Below are 26921 nucleotides of genomic sequence, written 5' to 3'. Positions count from 1 at the left end.
CTAATAGAATGGCTGGATTCCTGTTGCCCAGGTGATAAATGTCTTTATCATTTTCTCTTGGGCACTTTCCTCTCCACCCAGGAGAAAATTCCACTCTTCTTTAAGACTCACCATCCAGCTCTCTTCTCATTGCTGTCATTTACCAACTTGCATCTGCTCGCCCTTTCACTGAAGGCCATAGCACCTCATTCAGTTTTCCTTTCTACCACACCCCAGCAGCTCATCAAAGATGACATTCTGTGATCACTTTATTTTTAATCATCTACTTCATTCATCTCAGCTGCTGTGGAGAGACATTTATTCCTCACTAAATATCCATGTGCTCTTTTAAATTCCTACCCCGCTGCAGATGGGGCCATGTGACTACTTCTGGACAAAGGACTGTGAGCCGAAATGACATGATTTGCTTCCAGAACAAAGCATCTAAGAACTCAGTACAGTCTTTTCATCCCCTGCCATAGAAACCTGAAGGCTATGTGTTGAAATGGCAGCATGCCAAAATTAAACGGCTTGAGTGATAAGTAAAGCTTTGTTTTATTTGAGATTTTATCTGAGATTGGAATCAATCTTTTAATGCAGAATAGCTTGTATTTTCCTGACTAGTACAGCTACCATTCCCAGATTCAAACTCTAGAACTCATCACTGGAAAGTTCCACCTTTGAAACCACTTCTAGAAACTTCACGTTCTTAGTTTATAGACACTGAGCTTTTTGGCTTGCCCACTTGGATCTACTGCTACTTCACTTAACAACTTTCAGTTCACTGACCATTCATCTTGGTCTGTTAGGGTTACAGTAATTAAATACCACTGACTGGGTAGCCTATAAACAAAAATTTATTTCCTACAGTTCTACAGAATAAAAGTCTGAGATTAAGGTGCCAGCATAGTTGGGGGAGAGCCTTTTCCTGGGTTCATAGCCTGCGCCTCCTCTCTATGTTTTCACAAGGTAGAAAAAAGGGAGCTAGGGAACTCTCTTAAGTTTCTTGTATTATACGAGGGCACTAATTCTACCCATGAGGATCCCATCCTTATGACTTAATACACCCCTCATCCCCCAAACCCTAGTTCCTAATAACATCATCTTTGGAGGTTAGAATTTCAACATGTGAATTTTGACGGGATGCAAACGTTCAGACCCTAGCACCATTCTACCATCTTTATCTCATCGTCTCCTTCCTGTATTTAGTTTCCTCCCTTATCCAGTGTATATTCTACAAGCCATCATTTTTGCCAGTTTCCTGTCAGTATTCTAATTTACCTTGCCTCACTGTCTTTCTGTAGCACCTGTCAAAGCCCCAAGCTGACAAAGCCCATGCTGGATGAATCCAGCTACCCATCTTCTCTATATGTGTACCCAGGCTGAAGAACACTAAAAGAAATACATCATATAAAAAAGCAAATTTCTGAGCTGTCAGCATTCCCTGGAAATCCCAGTGTGTTTTTACAGCCAGTTCAGTCTTAAACTTCCTCAAGCCTCTGTCCTTCTGCCTACGCTATTACATGGAACAGGGGAACTCACCATCAGCTTTACACAGAAAGTAACACACTATCAGAGAACTACCACGGCTTTTCAAAAATCAACTCTACAAAGCTGCCTGCATCTGTCTCCATTCTGCCTTCCTTCCCTCCTGTTTCAGTGTTGTGTCCCCGTCAAAGAACAGCACTTCTACCTCTGCCCTTAATCCCTGTCCTCTTCCAGATTTTCAGGAACTTTACGTTGGCAGTTGTCTTTCCTCTGTATAGTGACTTCAGCCGTCTCCTTGATGTGGTTCCTGCCATCAAATATCCTCAATCCATTCCATCTTAAGGAGAAAAGAGTCACCCTTGATATAACATTCCCTTCCAACTGTTCTTTTCTTGGCTTTTCTTTACCTCTACCTAAACATTCAGTTCAGTTCAGTTCAGTTCAGTTGCTCAGTCGTGTCCGACTCTTTGCAACCCCATGAATCGCAGCACACCAGGCCTCCCTGTCCATCACCATCTCCCAGAGTTCACTCAGACCCACATCCATCGAGTCCGTGATGCCATCCAGCCATCTCATCCTGGGTCGTCCCCTTCTCCTCCTGCCCCCAATCCCTCCCAGCATCAGAGTGTTTTCCAATGAGCCAGCTCTTCACATGAGGTGGCCAAAGTACTGGAGCTTCAGCTTTAGCATCATTCCTTCCAAAGAAATCCCAGGGTTGATCTCCTTCAGAATGGACTGGTTGGGTGATGGAATTCCTCAAAGTGAATAACAAACCCTCTTCTCTTTCCAGTCTATTCTCTTTCTTTTGAACTAGCTTATTTGTTTATTTCTTTTATTGAAGTATATTTGACTTATTAGTTTCAAGTATACAACATAGTGATTCACTATAATTTACAATTATATGCCATTAAAAGTTATTACAAGATAATGGCTATAATTCCCTGTGCTGTACAATGTATCCTGTGGCTTGTGTATTTTTTACACAGTGGTTTGTATCTCTTAACTCCACACCCTTGAATTAATATACCTCTCTTCTGTTACCTCTCCTCTCTGGTAAGACTAGTTTTCTGTATCTATGAGTCTTTGTTTTGCTGTACATTCAATTGTGTTTTTTGATTCCACTTATAAGTGATAACATGCAGTATTTGTCTTTGATTTATTTAACTAAGAATATTGTTTTCTAGGTCCTTCAATGTTACTGCATTTCAATGTTACAGAATTTCGTTCTTTTCCATGGGTGAGTAACATTTCATTTTGTATACACCCACACACATACACACACACACACACACACACACACACACACACACACATATACATCTTTTAGTATTCGTCTGTCTGTTGATGGACATTTAGGTTGCTCCCATATCTTATCTACAGTAAATAGAGCTGCTATGAAAATTGGGGTGTGTGTATCTTTTGAATTAGTGTGTTCTTTGTTTTAGATATATATCAAGGAGTGAAATTGCTGGATCTTATGGTAGTTCTTGAAATTTGGCCTTGGAGTACAAAATGAAGCAGGGGAAAGACTAGTAGAGTTTTGCCAGGAGAACACACTGGTCATAGCAAATACCCTCTTCCAACAACACAAGAGAAGACTCCACACATGGACATCATCAGATGGTCAACACCGGAATCAGGTTGATTATATTCTTTGCAGCCAAAGATGGAGAAGCTCTATACAGTCAGCAAAAACAAGACCAGGAGCTGAGTGTGGCTCAGATCATGAACTCCTTATCGCCAAATTTAGACTTAAATTGAAGAAAGTAGGGAAAACCACTAGACCATTCAGTGAAAGTGAAGTCACTCAGTCGTGTCTGACTCTTTGCGACCCCATGGACTGTAGCCTATCAGGCTCCTCCATCCGTGGGGTTTTCCAGGCAAGAGTGATGGAGTGGATTGCCATTTCCTTCTCCAAGGGATCTTCCCGACCCAGGAATCGAACCCAGGTCTCCTGCATTGCAGGCAGATGCTTTACCGTCTGAGCCACCAGGGAAGCCCATTCAGGTATGACCTAAATCAAATCCCTTACAATTATACAGTAGAAGTAAGATATAGATTCAAAGGATTAGATCTAATAGACAGAGTGCCTGAAGAACTATGGATGGAGGTTCGTGACACTGTACAGCAGACAGGGATCAAGACCATCCCCAAGAAAAAGAAATGCAACAAGGCAAAATGGCTGTCTGAGGAGGTCTTACAAATAGCTGAGAAAATAAGAGAAGCGAAAAGCAAAGGAGAAAAGGAAAGATATAAGCATCTGAATGCAGAGTTCCAAAGAATAGCAAGGAGAGAAAAGAAAGTCTTGCTCAGTGATCAATGCAAAGAAACAGAGGCAAACAATAGAATGGGAAAGACCAAAGATTTTTTCCAAGAAAATTAGAGATACCAAAGGAACATTTCATGCAAAAATGTGCACAATAATGGACAAAAACAGTATGGAACTAACAGAAGCAGAAGACATTAAGAAGAGGTGGCAAGTATACACAGGAGAACTATATAAAAAAGACCTTAATGACCCAGATAATCATGATGGTGTGATCACTCACCTAGAGCCAGATATCCTGGAATAGAAAGTCAAGTAGGCTTTAAGAAGAATCACTACGAACAAAGCTAGTGGAGGTGATGATATTCCAGTTGAGCTATTTCATATCCTAAAAGGTGATGCTGTAAAAGTGCTACACTCAATATGCCAGCAAATTTGGAAAACTCAGCAGTGGCCACAGGACTGGAATAGGTCCGTTTTCATTCCAGTCCCAAAGAAAGGCAATGCCAAAAAATGCTCAAACTACCACACAATTGCGTTCGTCTCACATGCTAGTAAAGTAATGCTCACAATTCTCCAAGCAGTATGTGAACTGTGAAATTCTAGATGTTCAAGCTGGATTTAGAAAAGGCAGAGGAACCAGAGATCAAATTGCCAACATCCACTGGATCATCAAAAAAGCAAGAGAGCTCCAGAAAAACATCTATTTCTGCTTTATTGACTATGCCAAAGCCTTTGACTGTGTGGATCACAATCAACTGTGGAAAAGTCTGAAAGAGATGGGAATACCAGACCACCTGACCTGCCTCCTGAGAAATCTGTATACAAGTCAAGAAACAACAGTTAGAACCGGACATGGAAGAATAGACAGGTTCCAAATAGGAAAAGGAGTACGTCAAGGCTGTATATTGTCACCCTGCTTATTTAATTTCTATGCAGAGTACATCATGAGAAACGCTGGGCTGGAAGAAGCACAAGCTGGAATCAAGACTGCCAAGAAAAATATCAATAACCTCAGATATGCAGATGACACCACACTTATGGCAGAAAGTGAAGAGGAACTGAAGAGCCTCTTGATGAAAGTCAAAGAGAATGAAAAGTTGGCTTAAAGCTCAACATTCAGAAAACTAAGATCATGGCATCCGGTCCCATCACTTCATGGCAATAGATGGGGAAACAGTGGAAACAGTGACAGACTATTTTCTTGGGCTCCAAAATCACTACAGATGGTGATTGTAGCCATGAAATTAAAAGATGCTTGCTCCTTGGAAGAAAAGTTATGACCAAGCTAGATAGCATATTAAAAAACAGAGACATTATTTTGCCAACAAAAGTCCATCTAGTCAAAGCTATGGTTTTTCCAGTAGTCATGAATGGACGTGAGAGTTGGACTATAAAGAAAGCTGAGTGCTGAAGAGTTGATGCTTTTGAACTGTGGTGTTGGAGAAGACTCTTCAGAGTCCCTTGGACTTCAAGGAGATCCAACCAGTCCATCCTAAAGGAAATCAGTCCTGAATATTCATTTGAAGGACTGATGTTGAAGCTGAAACTCCAATACTTTGACCACCTGATGTGAAAAACTGACTCATTGGAAAAGACCCTGATGCTGGGAAAGATTGAAGGTTGGAGGAGAAGGAGATGACAGAGGATGAGATGGTTGGATGGCATCACCGACTCAATGGACATGAGTTTGATTAAACTCCGGGAGCTGAGGATGGACAGGGAGGCCTGGCATGCTGCAGTCCATGGGGTTTCAAAGAGTCGGACATGACTGAGCGACTGAACTGAGCTGATCGTAGTTCTGTTTTTGGTGTTTTTAGTTCCCTATTCTGTTTTCCATAATGGCTGTACCAATTTGCATTTCTACCTACAGTATACAAAGGTTCCCTTTTCTCCGACTTCCTTGGCAGTCCAGTGGTTAAGACTCTGTAACTACATTGCAGGAGGCACGAGTCTGACCTATGGTCAGTGAAAATCCCACATGTTGTATAGCGAGGTTAAAAAAAAAATGTTCCCTTTTGTCTACATCTTTGCGAACATTTGTTATTTGGACACCTTTTGACTATAACCATTCTGATAGGTGTGAAGTGATATCTCATTTGATTTTGATTTGCATTTCTTTAATTATTAGTGATGTTGAGCTTCTTTCTATGTGCCTGTTGGCCATCTGTAAGTCATTGCCGGGGTCCAGCCCCAGTGGATCCAGGGAATTCAAAGGTGGGGACGGCATCGGTGTCTTTGGAAAAATACATATTTAATTACAGATATAGAGAGAGATTAGAAACGGATAGTGTAGTAGGAGATAGTGTGGTGGAGAAAAGGAGGCTGAATCCAGATGGGAACTCAGCCAGAGAAACGGGAGCAAGAAGGAAGCGACATGGGGAAATCAGTCTTTCCGGAAACTCATCCCATTTGTTTATTTTTTGGTTTGCTTATATACCTTTTGTTACATATAGGGATGAATACAGAGTCACACGGAGGTCAGCAGTCCTGACCTTTATCAAAATCAGGTGCTTCACATAAAAAGGTCTTAGGGATTTTATGATCCTTTCTTTCTGATAACCAAAAAACTTATTTCTTCCAAAGGTGTTTTTTTCTTAAACCAGGCACCACCCTCCAAATAAAGTTACATTCCTATAGGGTGAGGGTGTAGTGAGTTACAATCAAGAAAGGAATTTATTTAACCCAAGGTTAACATGATTAATCTTAAAGGTTAATGCTTATTTCTCCTATATGCTTAAAGGTTAATACTTACTTCTTCCTATATGCTAGTTATATTCATTATAAGGGCAGGGAACATGGAGATTTAGCAGCAAACATCAGCCCAACAAATGAAAATCCTTTCACCAATGTTCCCCTTAAGATCTATTTAGTCTTAAGATATTGATAAAGTTACATTTTTACATAGCAAGGACACAGTGATTTATAACAAAGTACAGTGATCTATTACAAAAGAGAAAATCCATTAACTCAAAAAGTCTAGTATTGCTAACATCAAAAACTACTATATTTCCTTTTCTATATTCCAAATACATTGATTAATATATTCCCAGGTGCCTAAGGATATGGAGGCCTGGCGGCAATCATTGACTCAACAAGAAGAAAAAGCCCTATGCTAATTAAGACTCTCAAAATATTCCAAAGCTCTCTGTGCTGTTTATGGTTAAGAGGCAGTAAACAATCATGTGGCAGGAGTATGGATAATCCTGTCACACAAGCTAGTCTGTCAGCAGAGAGGTTTGACCTGAGACATCCTGTCCCACCCAGAGCAGGGAATTAGCAGCAATTATTGACACAACAAATGAAAAACCCTTCACCAATATAATTCCTAACCAACCCACTATACTAATAATTTCTAACTCCCCAAAAGAATTTGCCTTTAGTAAGTCTAAAATATCTCATGTCTCTCGGGTTGGGAGGCTGTAAACAATCACATGTGGCTGGACGAACCTATACAGGCAGGCTAGATAACCTTCAGAGGAGTCCGTAAGCTGAAACACTCTTGTCACGCCCAGGAATTTTTATTGACTTGGAGCTGCAAGTTAACTCCTTCTCCGAGAGAAATGGTTATGGGGGAGAGCCCCCCGTAAAGTCAGAGGTGTAGGTGAGAGCATAAAACAGACTCTGGTTTTGGGGTTAGATGCTCGGGAACAGGGGGTTTCCTGAGGCTTGATCATGCCTTTGCGTACGCCAAGCCTCCTTCCTCATGACCTTTGCCATGGGCAGAGTTCCTCACACTGGCCCCCGGCAAGTCATCTTTGGAAAAATGTTTTTTCAGGTTTTCTGCCCATTTCTTGATTGGTTGTTTGGATTTTTTGATACTGAGTTATAGGAACTGTTATATCATTTTGATATTAGCCCTTTGTTGGTTATATCATGAACAAATATTTTCTTCCATTCCGTAACGTGTCTTTTCCTTTTGTCAGTGGTTTCCTTTGTTGTGAAAAAGCTTTTAAGTTTAATTAGGTCCCATTTGTTTATTTTTGCTTTTATTTCTTTTGCCTTGGGAGAGCAATCCAAAAAATATTGCTGTGATTTACCTCAATGAATGCTCTGCCCGCATTCTCTTCCAGGAGTTTTATGGTCTTACATTTAGATCATTAATCCACTTTGAGTTTATTTTTTTTTAATAAAATACGAAAAGGTGAGGAAATGTTCTAATCTCATCATTTTACATGGAGCTGTCCAATTTTCCTAGTGCCACTTAACTGAAGAAACTGCCTTTTCTCCACTGTATATTCTTGCCTCCTTGTCATAGATTAACTGACCATAGGGGCATGGGTTTTTTTCTGGGCTTTCTCTCCTGTTCTGTTGACCTATACGTCTGTTTTGTGCCAGTACCAAACTGTTTTGATGACAGTAGCTCTGTAGCTTTTTCTGAAGTCTATAAGGATGACACTGCCAGTTTTGTTCTTTTTTCTCAAAATTGCTTGGGGAATTCAGAGTCTTCTGTGGTTCCATATGAATTTTAGGATCACTCTACCCTCTCTCTTCAGGAAACCTCATCTACTCCACAAAATTCCACTTTCTTTTCATCTCCAGCTCAGACTTACACTCTTGAGTCTCTAGTCCAAATAGCCTACTGCTTACTTGATATTACCCTGATATCATCGTGATATCACATGATATCTGGTTCCTTAAATTCAACATGCCCCAAACTGAACCTGAGATAGTTTCCATTGAGTTTGTTCCTTATCCTTGTACTCTCTCTGTGTCATTAAATGCCATTAACAACCACTCAGATACTCAAACCAAGCACCTAAGATTGGCATTTGACTCATCTCTCTTTCCCAATTAAGTCCATAAGCAAGTATTACTAAATTAGTTACCTGAATACCTCTTAAGTACCTTCCCTTTTACCTTCCCTTTTATCTGTCCTCATTCTCCAGTTCAAGCTAACTGTCATCACCTTACTGGATGACTGAACACTTCTCCCACATCTATTCTGTTTGGGCTCTAACCCATTTTCTACTCATTTTAAAAATGCAAACTTGTTTTAAAATCTTTCAATAGCTGCTCTTTTGCTCTCAAGAAAAATCCAGACTGTTAACATGTTCTGCACAACTCTATCTCATTCTTGATATAATGCCCCTCTGCCCGTACTTTCTATCTTTGAGTGCTATAATCCTTAGAACATCATAGGTGCTCCATGAATATGTTTTGGATGAATGAATACTTTTTTAAAACAGCTTATAAAATGTACCATATTATAACATAAGCTGATACAAAATAATTATTTTCTGCTCTAAACACAGAATAAAATATGGCTAAATCTTTAAGTATGTGGCTCACTTGAAACCAGGAGAGCCCCTCCATATGTCAGAATTAAACAGGGAATGTCAAATCAGAGTGCTAAGCAGACCCCACTCCAGTACTCCTGCCTGGAAAATCTCATGGACAGAGGAGCCTGGTGCACTGCAGTCCATGGGGTCGCTAAGAGTTGGACACAACTGAGCGACTTCACTTTCACTTTTCACTTTCATGTACTGGAGAAGGAAATGGCAACCCACTCCAGTGTTCTTGCCTGGAGAATCCCAGGGACGGTGGAGCCTGGTGGGCTGCATAGTCCAGTCTATGGGGTCGCACAGAGTTGGACATGACTGAAGCGACTTAGCAGCAGCAGCAGCAGCAAGCAGACTCTTATGCCCAAACAGCTCATAGAATTGTTGGAACCAGATATAGACCTTAGATGCTGAAACTGGTTCCAACAACTAACTGCCCTGGAAGGAGAGCGCAAGCTCCAGGCCCTCGGAGGAAAGCCTGAGGAACTGAGCTATTTCAATACATCTGGGAGTCACAAAGGATTGTGGAGACTTTGAAATGAAACTTAGGAAACTCTTCCCATCAGCTCATATAAACAACAAGAAGGTTTATAATATCCCAGGATCACAAATGAGAAAACCTCACCTACAAGAAATCAAAACCCCAGATCTGTGCCACATGCAGATGGAGAGTCTAAAATCACATTCCTTGTGTGAAGGGACCTGAAGCTGGGAAATCAACCTGAACAGAAACCTGGTTGTTTTGCTCAAGTTGAGAAGAGCAGTACCCTGTAGACTATTTCCCCAGAGGGAACTCTCTTCTAATGACAGTCACAAATGATAAATCATACCTTAAAACAAACCACTATCTGTGAGAGTCAGCAGATGAAAGAAAGAGGAGCCAAAGCTTGAAAGAGAAGAATAACCAGAATAAAATGTTTACAATATATGTTTTAAATGTTCAAAGCAATGAAGGAAGGAGTATAAAACATAAGGGAAAAAAAACAAGAAAAAATGATAAGGATTTTTATAAAGTCAATGGAATTTAAAATCAAATATAATGTTCTTTTCCATCTGAAGACCTTTAGTAAATATTCTTCCCTCTGCCTGTGCGCTCATGCCTCACCTCTCTGCCTTCAAACTCCTACTCGTCTTTGCAGTCTCAGCAAAGGGGATCCTTTGCTGACCTGTGAGAAGATGTTGGTTTCCTCTGTAATAAATTCTCATGGCTCCTTCGTTTCCCTTTTTAGCAACATTCATCATTGTAATAATGTCTTGTTCAATGTTTGTCATTCCTAGATGACTATAAACTCCATGATGACAGGTGCGATTTCTGCCTCGTTTTCTACCTTATCCGTAGTAACTAGCACAGTGTCTATCTAATATGTGGACTATTGATTGGGTAATGGTATCCTAGGGACATTCCAGTTTACATCTGCTGCCTGGAGTAATGATTAACAATTTCTTTCACTTCCTCTTACTGTTTGAGCAATAAAACTTGTATGAATACCCTGATTGTGGGCTGATTGGTTTATTGAACCAAAATGCATAATTTGCTGTCTCCCTCTTTCCTGACCCTTAAAATCTCATTGAGACCTCTGGTTTCTTTGATCCTCCTCCTTTTCTATTTATCTGTAAACTCACCTAACCTCTTTTAGCTTACTCTCTTGTCTAGCTACTTTAGTCTGAGCCCTTTCATGAAAAGTATCAATACCCCATATCTCTTGATCCTTTTTTTTTCCCTATCCAACAACCCTTACAAATCTCTAGGTCTACCATAAATCCATTTGGTTTCTTTGCTTTTTTTTTTTTTTTTTTTGACCAGCTGTGATATATTTTGTGATTTTGCTCTAGCAGCAGAGTGAGTTGATTCCACTGCATATTCACTGTCTCTGTTCTTAGTGGAGCCTCAAGGCTTCCTAGCAACATTTCCATGCTACTCCTGTCTCTAAAATCCCAGCATACTGCAGGCGTACCTCTGCCCTAGCATTGTCACACTGTACTGGGGTTATGTGATTGTGAATCTAGTTATCCTGCCGAATAGAATTCCTTGGCAGTGGGGCCCTCTAGCATCTAGCAGATTTCCTGGCACAGAGAAAGTGCCAGAAATACATACTTGAACAATGAATGAATGAGGATGAGAATGAAATGACAAAGAACTAATACAAGAAGCATAAGTGGGACAATGAAGCTTAGTCTCAGTATTCACGTGGTATGACAAGAATAGCACCTAATTTATTAACTTTTTAAACCATGGCAAAAGAGACAAGAGTATATTATGTTTCTTCATTTGCCCCAACATGAACGGACCTAGAGGTTCTCAAACTAAGTGAAGTAAGTCAGACAGAGAAAGACAAATATCATATGATATTGCTTACATGTGGAATCTAAAAAAAAAAAAAAAATTACACAAATGAACTTGTTTATAAAACAGACATAGAGAACAAACTTATGGTTACCAAAGGGGAAAAGGGGAGATAACCAGGAGTTTGGGATTAAAATATACACATGACTACATAAAAAATAAACAACAATAAGTACCTCCTCTCTCCGCCTCCTGAGAAATCTGCAGGTCAAAAAGCAACAGTTAGAACAGGACATGGAACAACAGACTGATTCTAAATTGGAAAAGGAATACATCAAGGCTGTATATTGTCACCCTGCTTATTTAACTTATATGCAGAGTACATCATGTGAAATGCCAGGCTGGATGAAGCACAAGGTGGAATCAAGATTGCTGGGAGAAATATCAATGACCTCAGATATGCAGATGACACCACCCTTATGGCAGAAAGTGAAGACAAACTTAAGAGCCTCCTGATGAAAGTCAAAGATGAGAATGAAAAAGCTGGACTCTGTGGGAGAGGGAGAGGGTAGGATGATTTGGGAGAATGGCATTGAAACATGTATAATATGATATAAGAAACAAATCGCCAGTCCAAGTTTGATGCAGGATACAGGATGCTTGGGGCTGGTGCACTGGGATGACCCAGAGGGATGGTACGGGGAGGGAGGTGGGAGGGGGGTTCAGAATTGGGAACACATGTACTCCCGTGGCAGATTCATGCTGATGTATGGCAAAACCAATATAATATTGTAAAGTAATTAGCCTCCAATTAAAATAAATAAATTTAAATTAAAAAAAATAAAACTCAACATTCAAAAAACTAAGATCATGGTATTCAGTCCCATCACTTCATGGCAAATAGATGGGAAACAGTGGAAACAGTGACGGACTATTTTCTTGGACTCCAAAATCACTGCAGATGGTGACTGAAGCCATGAAATTAAAAGATACTTGCTCCTTGGAAGGAGAGCTATGACCAACCTAGACGGTATACTAAAAAGCAGAGATATTACTTTGCCAACAAAGGTTTGTATAGTCAAATCTATGGTTTTTCCAGTAGTCTTGTATGGATGTGAGAGTTGGACCATAAAGAAAGCTGAGCACTGAAGAATTGATGCTTTTGGACTGTGGTGTTGGAGAAGACTCTTGAGAGTCCCTTGGACTGCAAGGAGATCCAACCAGTCCATCCTAAAGGAAATCAGTCCCAAATATCCATTGGAAGGAATGATGCTGAAGCTGAAGCTCCAATACTTTGACCACCTGATGCGAAGATCTGACTCATTGGAAAAGACCCTGATGCTGAGAAAGATTGAGGGCAGGTAGAAAAGGGGACGACAGAGGATGAGATGGTTGGATGGCATCACTGGCTCAATGGACATGAGTTTGAGCAGGCTCTGGGAGTTGGTGATGGACAGGAAAGCCTGGCGTGCTACAGTCCATGGGGTCACAAAGAGTCAGACACGACTGAACAACTGGACTGAATGGAACTGAACCTGTTGTATGGGCTTCCCAGGGGGCTCAGTGGTAAAGAATCCACCATTCTTGAGTTGGGGAGATCCCAGGAGGAGGAAATGGCAACTCACTCCAGTGTTCTTGCTGGGACAATCCCATGGACAAAGGATCCTGGTGAGCTACAGTCCATGGGGTCGCAAAAATCAGGTATGACTGAGCATGCACCCACCTACTGAAGCACTAGGAACTATATTCAAAATCTTATAATAGCCTATAATGGAAAGAATCTAGAAAAGAATATATCTACACATAAATGTGTGTGAATATATATATATATATATATATACACACACACACATATATGAATCACTTTGCTGTACACTTCAAACTAATACAGCATAAAAATTTGAGTGTATTTTTCTTATTTGTAAGTTATGTAATATGAGGTAGCATAATAATTAAAGCTGTAGATACATCATACTAGGATTTAATTGTATTTTTATGCTTACAGCTAACTAACCTTATATTTCTCTGTGTTATCTGTTCTGAGGCGCCAATAACACTGAGATCAAGGATATCTGAAAATTCTGTCACTGGAGGTTGCCAGTTCATATATTTCCAAATACACTCTCAGTCTTATAAAATGTTTTCAGTTTTGCTGAGTTGCTATAGTTCCTACCCTCGGAAAAGCTCCTTGCTACATTTCCAACCATCTGTGCCATCATCTGGAAGTTCTCATCCTAGTCCTTATTCTGGTTGTCCAATATCTGTTCATCCTGTTCTATCTCTGCTGACGTCTCTGTTCCTAATTGCTGTCTAGCTCTTGAACATTGGAAATTTTACATTTTTCTAGCCTTTCTCCTTATCACCTATTTTCTATACTCATGGATGATTCTGAATTTGACAGTCATAAGGCCTTTATCCCTTGGATGCAGATTAATTCTTATCAGAGCAAATCCTAATCATAGTCCAAATAAAGCATCTTAAAGCAATCAGCCTCATCCTAAATTCCCAAGAAATGAGACCAATTCAAAAAATGTTTTTAAGTGACCATATTCTTTGTCTCTGTCTCAAAAAGAGGTGCTAATTGTTCATTAAAACATATTCTCTCATTAGGATTTAGGTTAAACAATTGTGTAGCAACACAAGGGGTAGGATTTTTGTTGTGGTAATGTTAAGTGGTGACCATCACTGAGGAACAGCTTAAATTCACCCAACTGAGGAGATTCTATTCCTAGACCCTACTATTCTGCCAGCAAGAAACATAAGCTGGAGAGAGAAGAGGTGAAATTAGAGACTGCTAAGTAATCTTTGGCAACTGTGTGGGCCACATCTAGGTGTACTGAAGAGAAGGGCCGTATTTATGTGGAAAATAGTACCTTTTACTCAAATATCTGGGCTGTCACATGTTTATTAGTCAGTACCTAAAACATGAGGGACAGGGTGATATAGCAGGGAGAGCATTCAAACTGACCTGGATTCTAGTTGATTCTGCCTTTCCTTATGTGTGACCTCTGACAAGTCACCAAATTTCTCTGAGACCTTGCCTTCATCTGTAAAATGGGAAGAATAATAGTTACTTCACTGGGTTGTTAATACAGTAAATTTTTAAAAAGATATTTAAAAGTATCTGAACATCTGACATGAAAGAGGCAATTATTTAAAACAAGTTTTCGTTAAAATTTCATTTTGTCTTATTATTCATCTACATGATCTTGGTCTCAGGACTTCAAGTTGGAGAAGGAAATGAAGTGGGTTTTTATTTCAGTTTGAGAAATATGGAACTGGGCTGGTTTGCCAGTGGGAGTAGGCTATTTAGATGAGTCTATTTGATTTCAGGATGTTGTCCAGCCTCATCCTTCACCAGCCTGAGTACTGCTTGTTCCAGAAGTGCATTGCTGAAAGAGTGGAGTCATACAAAGTCAGGCATGGGTGTCTCAGGAAAGCAATGCCAGGACACAGTTTTGGAAACAGGGTCTGATAGTCATCCAATAACACTTATTAGTATTCTGTGCATAGAAACAGCTAGACCAGGTGAGGTGATGCAACAGAACACATCAAATTGAATTTTATAGTATAAAATATTTTTTCTGGAATTGACCTTAATTACTATTAAATATTGCTAAAGATCAGAGTCTATTTCCTTCATTTTATGGATGAAGAAATGATAGGCTGGAGAAGTAACTTGGCCACTTTACTGATAATCCAGTATATTTGCCACTAAACTCTTCTGGTGGTACAGTTTCAGCTTCATGCAGAAATAAACAAGTTGTCCAAATTTTACATAGAGACAACTCAAAAAGATCTATTAACCAATGCAGTCACTTCTGGTTACATAAAGAAAACTAAATCTGTTACAATAAAAAAATAAATCTTTCCTATAAAGTTTGGAAACTTTATAGGAAATTCCCTCTGATTTACCTAGGAATTATTCTTGGTGCTTATATGGCAACTTCTCCCTGTAGAATGTGGCCATCCCCTGAACAAATGCTGAGGTTATTGAAATGACTGGATTCGGGGGGCACAAATCGGGGAATATCTTATGCAAGATGTTTCTCTGGGCAGCCTGAGTATCAAACCTATAAGACATGTGTAGGAAGAGTCTGCTGGGATCAGGAAGAAATGGGAGTTGATGTTTAGAGAGAATAGAAAGCACGTGATGAGCAAGTAATAAATGCTATGTTGCCCATCTGTGTTTGTTTTTCTTGGCTCCTTAGGATTCTCAGTAAAGTTTCACAAAGGCCTCATTTCAAGTTAGAAGAGAAAATATTTCCTTCTAAAAATGTTTAAACATAAATTTCAGGCTCTCAAGCAAAAGTCAAAGAGGCCTAAAAGGTTGACTGGACTCTAGCTAAAATTTGCCTCACTTACTCAAATTCTTACTGGCAAAAGGCAAAGGCTAGCTAGCTCTCTCAACATTCCTATGTGGGGTTTCTATTTTCTTTACTTTCTGATGACTTCTCAGGTGCTGGTTTATAATATTGTAGGAGATACGGAGGAATAATCTGTCTTAATAAGATATGTTTTTACAACACCATTGAATTAACTGTGAAATTATATTTTACGGAGGAATAATCTGTCTTAATAAGATATGTTTTCACAACACAATTGAATTAACTGTGAAATTATATTTCCTGCCTTTCAAATCTCATTGATTTATAGCCAGGGCTAAGGGGAAAAGGTATGCATATTGTGAGATATAAAAATAGCAGGGAGGCAGTGTTAGACTCAGAGGTCAGCAAACAAGAAGTGAAGGAGTTTGTGGTATCGAGGCCATGCAGCAGGTGTAAAGGCATGTCCAGGGATGAATGTGTGTCCAGGTATCTTCAGCCAGTCGGTGTAACCTTCATTTGTCTTACCAACATGACGTTGCCTGCCTTTAGCCTCTACACCATTTTCTCGGGTTTTATCTGACAGTGTCCCCAAAACTGTCACACAGGCTCCTTAACAGGCCTGCATGCCACCTTCTGCTGGCACTGTCTTCACAAGATCCCTCTGCTGGATGGACAACACCTTTTCCAGGACTCCGTCAACCCTCTGCTGGGATGTGAGCCCACAACATCCCATCTGCTGGTGAGGCACTCGTCTCCGCCTGGCCACTCTGTCCTAGGAGGAACAGACCCCCCCTCTTCCTAAGGACCACGTAACCACCAGGCTAGAGAGGGGAAATAATCCCACAAACCTGAGAACTAGGATATCCTCCTAAATGCCTATTACCTATCCCAGGATTTGCTTCTTTTCTAGAGTTCTCAGAGTAGGACTGTTATTTTCTTTCTAAAGAAACTGTAACCTTAAGCTGCGGACTTACCCTCTAAGCCCGAGGACATTTGATTAAAAAAATGCACTTGCCTGGCTTAAGAAAGTTTGATTCCTTCAGCCTCCCTGGTGCTACCACGGACGCCGCATACTGAGGGTATAGCTGACCTATGATGGCGGCTTTCAGACTTAAACAAGCGTCAGGATTACCTAAAGTTTCTCTTGGAAGAGATTACTGGACACAAACTCCAAAGTTTCCAATTCAGTTGGTCTGGTGTAGTGCCTGATAATTTGAATTTTCACAAGTTCTCATGTGATCCTGATGCTGTTGGCCCAGGAACCACAGTTTGCAAACCACTGGCCTGGTGTATGGTGAGATCTAGACAAAATCACAACAAAATACAGTGGCCCAACATCAGAATAGCTAGACCACTCACTCATACCTGCTGCTCCCATAAGTATCACATAATGAGGGTATATTTTGCAAAAAAAAATGTTAAGCTATTTTTCAGTAAGATAAAAATATTTTAAACTGACAACACTCAGACAGAATATCACCCTGGAAGACAATAAATCACTAAGAAAGCTGCCAAGCATCACCATGGCATCATTATATTCAAATCCTCCCAGAGAATAAAGTGCATTGTTTTCCAGACTCATACAAAACAGTGGTCCTCACATCCTGCTGTGCACTATTTTCCCTTTGATATCAACGGAAAAAATTGAGTATTTTTTTCTGTAGAGGTCATTTACTTCTTTTAAATCCTGAATTTAGCCCAGACTCTGCTTAGAGTAAGCTGAAATCAAAAGGACGATAAAGAAAGTTGACATTATAAGGTAGACAAATATAGGAGAATCAGCAGAATAGCAAGATTACTTCCTTCTCTTATATAGGATGACTCTGTAATGTAAATAGCATTACTATTTATTGCCATAGATTCACCTGGTCTTAAAAATGATCTAGAAGTTGTGATCTGTGATATTCAGGAAGATAAACTGGGGAAGGAAATTCTTCTGGCCATATCTACAGCTGTTAATGGATGCTGGCACCCGGTGCGGCTATGTTTACCGTCACTGAGAACCAGTCTTATCCTCTGTCACAAACAGCAGCCTGCCTGATTAAGAACGTGGCGCACACCCATTGAGGGAAGGGGCTTCCTCGGTGTTCCAGGATCTAACTCTCAGAGCATTTAGAAGCTCAAAGGCTGCAAGATCACAACCATGTCTTTATGACTCCTAATCTGTCCAAAGACAAGTGGTCAAGAAGTGAAAAGCAGTGATTCTAATTCTGTGGGAAGAGCGGATAATTTAGGCCTCCAGGAGAGGAGAGAACCCCTGAGAGTGCAGGGAAAGGTCTGTTCTGTGTGTGGACGGGGCAGGGAGATTGCAAACTGAGCCATGCCTCAGAGCTGCCAGGTGACCCAGATACCTCGTCAAAGCGCCCGCTTTGAAAACAAAACACAACCTGGGTTGGAATGTTTCTGTTACTTTGCTTCTTTCCATCCCAGAAATGAAATCAGATTCCTTCTCATGGCTGAGTCCCACTTCTGGTCATCGAATTACTGAGCAGGACATCATAGGAGACTGAGCCCCAGCGTGCCCAGTATCCATTAGCCATCACGTGGAGTGCATTAATAAACCCAAGCAGAGGTATGATATTACACTGAAAATGCATCTGGAGGATTTTTACCATCATTCTAACTTTGTGGGTGTGCCAGCAGCATCTCTTTCAACTCGAGGTAAACTAAGCTAGATATTTAGAGAGATTAAGTCTTTCAGGCCCAGACTAGGTAACCCCTGCAGGCACTTGTGCAGGGAGAAATAAGCCTCTGTGGGTCTTTAATGTTCATCCTTCAAATACAATATATCAAAATATGTAAAAACACATCATGATCAAGAAATAGAGTTCATACCAGGAATGTATATATGTTCATGTGTATGTATGTGGAAATGAGCAGTACGTATTGTTAAAAATACATAGTCTTTGGTTTATAAATTTTACATAAATTGTACAAATTCACTTATTTTTTCACTTAACAATATGTTTTCAGTTTAGAATAACACTGTTTAGAATAACATTTTTCCTTCTCACTTCTGCCTGAGTCATGATTCTAGTAATAAACGTAGTATTAATATATACTTCCAATTATTCAGATCTTGTAAATTTAATAAAATTTTGTAGTCTTATGTTTAACTTTTAGAGAATTTTCTAGACTTTCCTTATGTATTCATTGTTGATTTATGTAGAGACTTCTTAGTTTTTTGTTGTTGTTGTTGCTACTATTGTGATATCTTATCTTCTACTTGTTGGAAAGTGGAACGCCACAAATTTTGATATGTTCATTTTCTACCCTATTTCTTATTTCTTTTTAGTTATGTACTTTTGAACTTTTATTGGCCAACACCTGCAGTGTTCTGTTACAGTGATAAGGAGAATCTTCATCTTGTTCCTGAATGTAAAGGGAACACTAAGTTTTTCGATTAGTATGATTCTTGCTTAAGGCTTTTTGATAATTTTATCAAAGTAAGGGTCTTCCTTCCCATCTCTAGTTTTGTTAAGAGCTTCTTAACATATATAGATTTTGGATGTAATCAGATTATTTTTCTGCATCTGTTCCTTGAAAGAAGAGCTATGACCAACCTAGACAGCATATTGAAAAGCAGAGACATTGTTTTGCCAACAAAGGTCCATCTAGTGAAAGCTATGGTTTTCCCAGTAGTCATGTATGGATGCAAGATTGGACCATAAAGAAAGGTGAGCACCAGAGAATTGATGCTTTTGAACTGTGGAGTTGGAGAAGAATTTTGAGAATCCCTTGGACTGCAAGGAGATACAACCAATCCCTCCTAAAGGAAACCAGTCCTGAATATTCATTAGAAGAACTGATGCTGAAGCTGAAACTCCAGTAATTTGGCCACCTGATGTGAAGAACTGACTCATTGGAAAAGACCCTGATGCTGGGCAAGATCGAAGACAGGAGGAAAAGGAGATGACAGAGGATGAGATGGTTGGACAGCATCACCAACTCAATGGACATGAGTTTGAGCAGGCTCCGGGAGTTGGTGATGGACAGGGAAGCCTGGCATGCTGCAGTCCATGGGGTCACAAAGAGTCAGACGCGACTGAGCAACTGAACTGATTGAGCTGGTCACATGCCTTCCCTCCTTAGACCTTACCTTCCTGGCATGAACCCTACTTGATCATGATGTTTGGTTGCTCTTCTTGTCCTTGTTATTATTATTTATAGCACCCTGGGTTCTATTATTTGATACCTTATTTCGTATTTTTGCATCAATGTTATATATATATATAATTGCCCATAATTTCCTTTGCTTCTCCCATCCTTATTATATTTTGTATGAAGAGAATACTAGTGTTATAAAATTAATTAAGTAGCTTTCCCAGCAATTAGAAATTTGGGCTTTAGCCAGTTTTTAAAGATTTTTTAAAAAATAATTGATTAAATTTTCTTAGTACTTATTGATCTATTCAAGTTTTCTTTCACTTGGCCAATTTTAAAATTTTATCTTCATTATTTTCATTTCATTAATTTTTCAAGTTCACTAATTCATTTATGGTATTATTTCATAACTAAAAAAAATCTGTTATCTTTTTGACTATTTTAACTTTTTTGTTCCATATATTGTTATTTACATCTTCCTCCCCTTTTCTCTTAATAAGCCTTCATTCATTTCTAAATACTTTAAGATTTTCCTCCTGATGTTTCTTTTAATTATTTCCATTACTGAGAGAGGGACAACTCAATAGAGTGAGCAAGAGTTTCAATAAAAGACACTCAACATCGTTGAGTACATACATACAACATGCATATATGTGTCTATACATATGCCTGTATATGCATATATAGATAAGCATGTAAGTATATGTATATAAATATATATATGTGGATATAATACATGAAGACAGCACTTTTTATGGAAGTTAGTTGAAAATGTTTAATAACAGAATAGATTTTTTATCAACATTAATATCTATTTACATAATTAAGATGTGATACATTAAGAATATTTTACTTAGGCTAGGTGACCTTTTTCACCACCAGTTTTTTTTTAATTTATTTCATTATGGTAAAAACACCTAACGAGATCTACACACAACAAATTTTAAATGCATAATATATTAGTGTTGTCTGTAGGTAGTGTTGTTCAGCAGATCTCTAGAGCTTATTCATCTTGCTTAGCTGAAACTTTATGCCTTTTGATTAGTAACTCATTTCACCCTCCCCCAACCCCTGGCAACCAGTGTTCCACTCTTTGACTCTGAATTTGACTATTTTCAGTTCAGTTCATTTCAGTCACTCAGTCGTGTCCGACTCTTTGCGACCCCATGAAGCGCAGCACGCCAGGCCTCCCTGTCCATCACCAACTCCCAGAGTTCACTCAAACTCATGTCCATCGAGTCAGTGATGCCATCCAACCATCTCATCCTCTGTCGTCCCCTTCTCATCCTGCCCTCAATCTTTCCCAGCATCAGGGTCTTTTCCAATGAGTCAGCTCTTCACATGAGGTGGCCAAAGTATTGGAGTTTCAGCTTTAGCATCAGTCCTTCCAATGAAAACCCAGGACTGATCTCCTTCCGAATGGGCTGGTTGGATCTCCTTGCAGTCCAAGGGACTCTCAAGAGTCTTCTCCAACACCACAGTTCAAAAGCATCAATTCTGCGGTGCTCAGCTTTCTTCACAGTCCAACTCTCACATCCATACATGACCACAGGAAAAACCATAACCTTGACTAGATGGACCTTTGTTGGCAAAGTAATATCTCTGCTTTTTAATATGCTATCTAGGTTGGTCATAACTTTCCTTCCAAATAGTAAGCGTCTTTTAATTTCATGGCTGCAGTCACCATCTGCAGTGATTTTGGAGCCCCCCCAAAATAAAGTCTGAAACTGTTTCCCCTGTTTCCCCATCTATTTCCCTTGAAGTGATGGGACCAGATGCCATGATCTTCGTTTTCTGAATGTTGAGCTTTAAGCCAACTTTTTCACTCTCCTCTTTCACTTTCATCAAGAGGCTTTTTAGCTCCTCTTCACTTTCTGCCATAAGGGTGGTTATCTGCATATCTGAGGTTATTGATATTTCTGCCAGCAATCTTAATTCCAGCTTGTGCTTCTTCCAGCCCAGCATTTCTCATGATGTACTCTGCATATAAGTTGAATAAGCAGGGTGACAATATACAGCCTTGATGTACTCCTTTTCCTATTTGGAACCGGTCTGTTGTTCCATGTCCAGTTCTAACAGTTGCTTCCTGACCTGCATATAGGTTTCTCAAGAGGCAGGTCAGGCGGTCTGGAATTCCCATCTCTTTCAGAATTTTCCACAGTTGATTGTGATCCACACAGTCAAAGGCTTTGGCATAGACAATAAAGCAGAAATAGATGTTTTTCTGGAACTCTCTTGCTCTTTCAATGATCCAGCGGATGTTGGCAATTTGATCTCTGGTTCTTCTGCCTTTTCTAAAACCAGATTGAACATCTGGAAGTTCATGGTTCACATATTGCTGAAGCCTGGCTTGAAGAATTTTGAGAGTTACTTTACTAGCGTGTGAGATGAGTGCAATTGTGTGGTAGTTTGAGCATTCTTTGGCATTGCCTTTCTTTGGGATTGGAATGAAAACTGACCCTTTCCAGTTCTGTGGCCACTGCTGAGTTTTCCAAATTTGCTGGCATATTGAGTGCAGCACTTTCACAGCATCATCTTTCAGGATTTAAAATAGTTCAACTGGAATTCCATCACCTCCACTAGCTTTGTTCGTAATGATGCTTTCTAAGGCCCACTTGACTTCACATTCCAGGATGTCTGGCTCCAGGTGAGTGATCACACCATCATGGTTATCTGGGTCTTGAAGATCTTTTTTGTACAGTTCTTTGTATTCTTGCCACTTCTTAATATCTTCTGCTTCTGTTAGGTCCATACCATTTCTGTCCTTTATTGTGCCCATCTTTGCATGAAATGTTCCCTTGGTATCTCTAATTTTCTTGAAGAGATCTCTAGTCTTTCCCATTCTATTGTTTTCCTCTATTTCTTTGTATTGATCACTGAGGAAGGCTTTCTTATCTCTCCTTGCTATCCTTTGAAACTCTGCATTCAGATGCTTATATCTTTCCTTTTCTCCTTTGCTTTTCATCTCTGTTCTTTTCACAGCTGTTTGTAAGGCCTCCCCAGACAGCCATTTTGCTTTTTTGCATTCTTTTTCCATGGGGATGGTCTTGATCCCTGTCTTCTGTACAATGTCACGAACCTCCGTCCATAGTTCATCAGGCACTCTATTAGATTTAGTCCCTTAACTCTATTTCTCACTTCCACTGTATAATCATAAGGGATTTGATTTAGGTCATACCTGAATGGTCTAGTGGTTTTCCCTACTTTCTTCAATTTAAGTCTGAATTTGGCAATAAGGAGTTCATGATCTGAGCCACAGTCTGCTCCTGGTCTTGTTTTTGCTGACTGTATAGAGCTTCTTCTTTTGCTTGCAGTATAGAGCTGCAAAGAATATTTTAGGTATCTCATATAAGTGGAGTCATGCTATATTTGTCTCTCTGTGACTGGCTTATTTCACTTTACATGGTGTCCTCAAGGTTCATCCATGTTGTTATATATTGCAGAATTTCCTTCTTTATAAAGATGAATAGTATTCCACCATATATATATATATATATATATATATATATATATATATACCACATTTTTAGTCCATTCATCTGTCAGTGTACATTAGATTGTACCCATGTCTTTGTTGCTGTGAATAGTGCTATGATGAATTTGTTGTTGTTTAGTCACTAAGTCCAACTCACTAAGTCCTGCAGCCCACCAGGCTTCTCTGTCCATGAGATTTCCCAGGCAAGCGAACTGGAGTGGGGTGCCATTTCCTTCTCCAGAAGATATCACTTTTCTATCGAAAAGAAGTTATGTAAATGCAGTCAATTTTATTTATAATTTATTTAATTTGTTGTTGTTCAGTCGCTGTCATGTCCAACTCCCTGCTGCCCAATGAACTGCAGCACACCAGGCTGCTGTCCTTCATTACTATCTCCCCAAGTTTGCTCAGAGTCATGTCCACTGAGTTGATGATACCATGCAACCATCTCATCCTCTGTCTCCCTCTTCTCCTCCTTCCCCCAATCTTTCCCAGCATCAGGATCTTTTCCAGTGAGTCAGTTCTTCGGATCAGGTGGCCAAAGTATTGGAGCTTCAGCTTCAGCATCAATCCTTCCAATGTGTATTCAGGGTTGATTTCCTTTAGGACTCACTGGTTTGATCTCCTTGCTGTCTAAGGGACTCTCAAGAGTCTTCTCCAACACCACAGTTTGAAAGCATCATTTCTTTGGTGCTCAACCTTCTTTATGGTCAACTATTACATCTGTAGCTGACTACTGGAAAAACCTTAACCTTGACTATATGGACCTTTTTCACCAAAGTGATGTCTCTGCTTTCTAATATGCTGTCTAGGGTTGTCATAGCTTTTCTTTAAAGGAGCAAGCATCTTTTCATTTCATGGCTGAGGTCACTGTCCGCAGTGATTTCGAAGCCCAAGGAGATAAAGTCTGTCACTCTTTCCGCTTTTTTCCAGTCTATTTGCAGTGAAGTGATGGGGCTGGATGGCATGATCTTCAGTCTTCATTCTCCCCATTTCCTCCAACACCCCAAGCCTCCAAATGACATCATTTTTCTTCCACATTTAGAATGGGTCTTTTGGTGACCGGTTCTCTCAGCTGTATCTGAAAATGTCCTTGTTTAATGTTTATTTTTAATTGGTTATGGAATCTTTTTCCAGCCCTTCAAAGCTATCATTTCATTGTTTTCTGGCTCTTTTTTATGTTTTAAATTCAGCTATGAATTATATTGGTTTTTTTGTATGTGTGTGTGTGTGGTCGTGAAAGTGAACGGGTTAACCCCTCAGTCATGTCCAACTCTTCGCGACCCCATGGACTGTAGCCCACCAGGCTCCTCTCTCCATGGGACTCTCCAGGCAAGAATGGAGTTGGTTGCAGTTGCTTTCTCTAGGGGATCTTCCGACCCAGAGATTAAACCTGGGTTGCCTGCAGATGGTTTCTTTCACCTTCTGAACCACCAAGGAAGCCCCCTGTGTGTGGCAGTGGGTGGGACAGGTAATCTGTTTTTAAGATTTTTTTCCTCTTTCTACTTGTTTTAGCAGTTTTTTACAGTTATATTCTTTAGTGTTTTCCTTCTATGTTTATTCTCCTTTATCATTCTTTTGAATCTGTAGCTTGTTACTATTTTTGAAAAATTATCAGTCACCATCTCTTCAGGTGTTTCTGTCCCATTTTCTTTCTCCTTTTCGGAATATCAATTACACGCATATCAGACTGTCCCACTGCAATTTCTGTCTTTTACATCGTTTTCTCTACTTTCCACTCTTCTCTCTGTCCTCCGGTTTGGACATTTTCTTGTGGTCTATATTCTAGGTCATCAATCCTTTCTTAAGCTGTCTGTAATTTGCCTTGAAAACAATCCATTGCTTTACTATTGTACTTCTCAGTTCTAGAATTTCTATTCAGCTATTTTGTATAGTTTTTAGTTCTCTGTCAAAATTCTAAATCTTGTTTTTAGTTCCTTGAAAATATTGTGTTATTTTTAAAACAGTACCATATCCGATAGTATCTGTATCTTTGTGCATCTTTTTCTATTGTCTGTTATTTCAGCACGTTTTCTAGTATGCCTAGTTTTTTAGACTGAGTGCTTGAACTGACTCTGAAAAATTGTAGAAAATTTTGAGGCTGGACTGTTGCTAGGTTTCTTCCAAAAAAGATTTACCCTTGCAGGCAAGTGGCTAGGGGTACAAGTGATCTCAGATTATTTTAGCTCATTCTAGTTGTTTGGTGATTTGAACCTGGCTTTTACATTTTAGTTCATTTATTCCTCAAGTGTAGCATTTGGGGATGCCACCTGAAGCAGGGGTGTTACTAGCCCCATTTACCACTCAATTGGTCTTAAACTTCAGTCTTTATGCTGCTGACCCTATGAGTCTATGAAAAGCTCATTTCAGCTTTTGGCCTAATTAGCTGATTCTTCAGTAATTAATAGATGTTCCTAATAGCAGGATTCTTATCTGTATTTCTTCTCCTGGGGCTTGAAACTGTGATTCTCCACAGGCTCTCTGATGCCAGTTTCTCTACTTGTTCTCAGAGGGTGCATCGATTAGACTCACCAGGTTCACCATTACAGGAAAAATACATAATTTTTAAACCTTGCAAGACATTATTACTACTGTTTTATATCACTTGTTTTTTATATAGGTTTACCAAGTACATCATGAGAAACGCTGGACTGGAAGAAACACAAGCTGGAATCAAGATTGCCGGGAGAAATATCAATAACCTCAGATATGCAGATGACACCACCCTTATGGCAGAAAGTGAAGAGGAACTAAAAAGCCTCTTGATGAAAGTGTAAGAGGAGAGTGAAAAAGTTGGCTTAAAGCTCAACATTCAGAAAACGAAGATCATGGCATCTGGTCCCATCACTTCATGGCAAATAGTTGGGGAAACAGTAGAAACAGTGTCAGACTTTATTTTTGGGGGCTCCAAAATCACTGCAGATGGTGACTGCAGCCATGAAATGAAAAGACGCTTACTCCTTGGAAGAAAAGTTATGACCACCCTAGATAGTATATTCAAAAGCAGAGACATTACTTTGCCGACTAAGGTCTGTCTAGTCAAGGCTATGGTTTGTCCTGTGGTCATGTAGGGATGTGAGAGTTGGACTGTGAAGAAGGCTGAGCACCAGAAAATTGATGCTTTTGAAGTGTGGTGTTGGAGAAGACTCTTGAGAGTCCCTTGGACTGCAAGGAGATCCAACCAGTCCATTCTGAAGGAGACCAGCCCTGGGATTTCTTTGGAAGGAATGATACTAAAGCTGAAGCTCCAGTACTTTGGCCACCTCACGCGAAGCGTTGACTCATTGGAAAAGACTCTGATGCTGGGAGGGATTGGGGGCAGGAGGAGAAGGGGATGACAGAGGATGAGATGGTTGGATGGCATCACGGACTCGATGGACGTGAGTCTGAGTGAGCTCCGGGAGATGGTGATGAACAGGGAGGCCTGGCATGCTGCGATTCATGGGGTCGCAAAGAGTCGGACATGACTGAGCGACTGGACTGAACTGAACCTACATATTCATCATTTTATTCATCCATAGATGCTTTGAATTTTCTTTACTCTGAGTGTATTTTGATAAATGCTTTCATTTTTGTCACAAAATGACTATCCTGCCTTTATTCTTAAAAAATATTGTTGCCGAATCTAGTTTGACTATTATTTTTCAGCACAACAGAGATGCCATTCTACTTTCTTTTAGCTTCCATTGTTGCTGTAAAAATCAGCTGTAAGTTT

General features: G+C 39.8%; 1 long non-coding RNA gene across 1 annotated transcript in view; it reads left to right on the top strand.

The window, feature by feature from the left end:
- LOC128063029 (uncharacterized) overlaps positions 1–26921 on the top strand; it is a 45021-nt gene that overhangs the window by 2058 nt on the left and 16042 nt on the right. The window contains exon 2 of the long non-coding RNA XR_008200868.1: positions 2652–2704. This is a non-coding gene — a long non-coding RNA (uncharacterized LOC128063029). The remainder of the gene's footprint in view (positions 1–2651; positions 2705–26921) is intronic.

This window comes from Budorcas taxicolor, chromosome 2 (assembly GCF_023091745.1).
Source record: "Budorcas taxicolor isolate Tak-1 chromosome 2, Takin1.1, whole genome shotgun sequence".
Lineage (NCBI taxonomy): Eukaryota > Metazoa > Chordata > Mammalia > Artiodactyla > Bovidae > Budorcas > Budorcas taxicolor.
The sequence above is the reverse complement of the archived record's forward strand: the minus strand, read 5'-3'. Positions and strand labels throughout refer to the sequence as shown.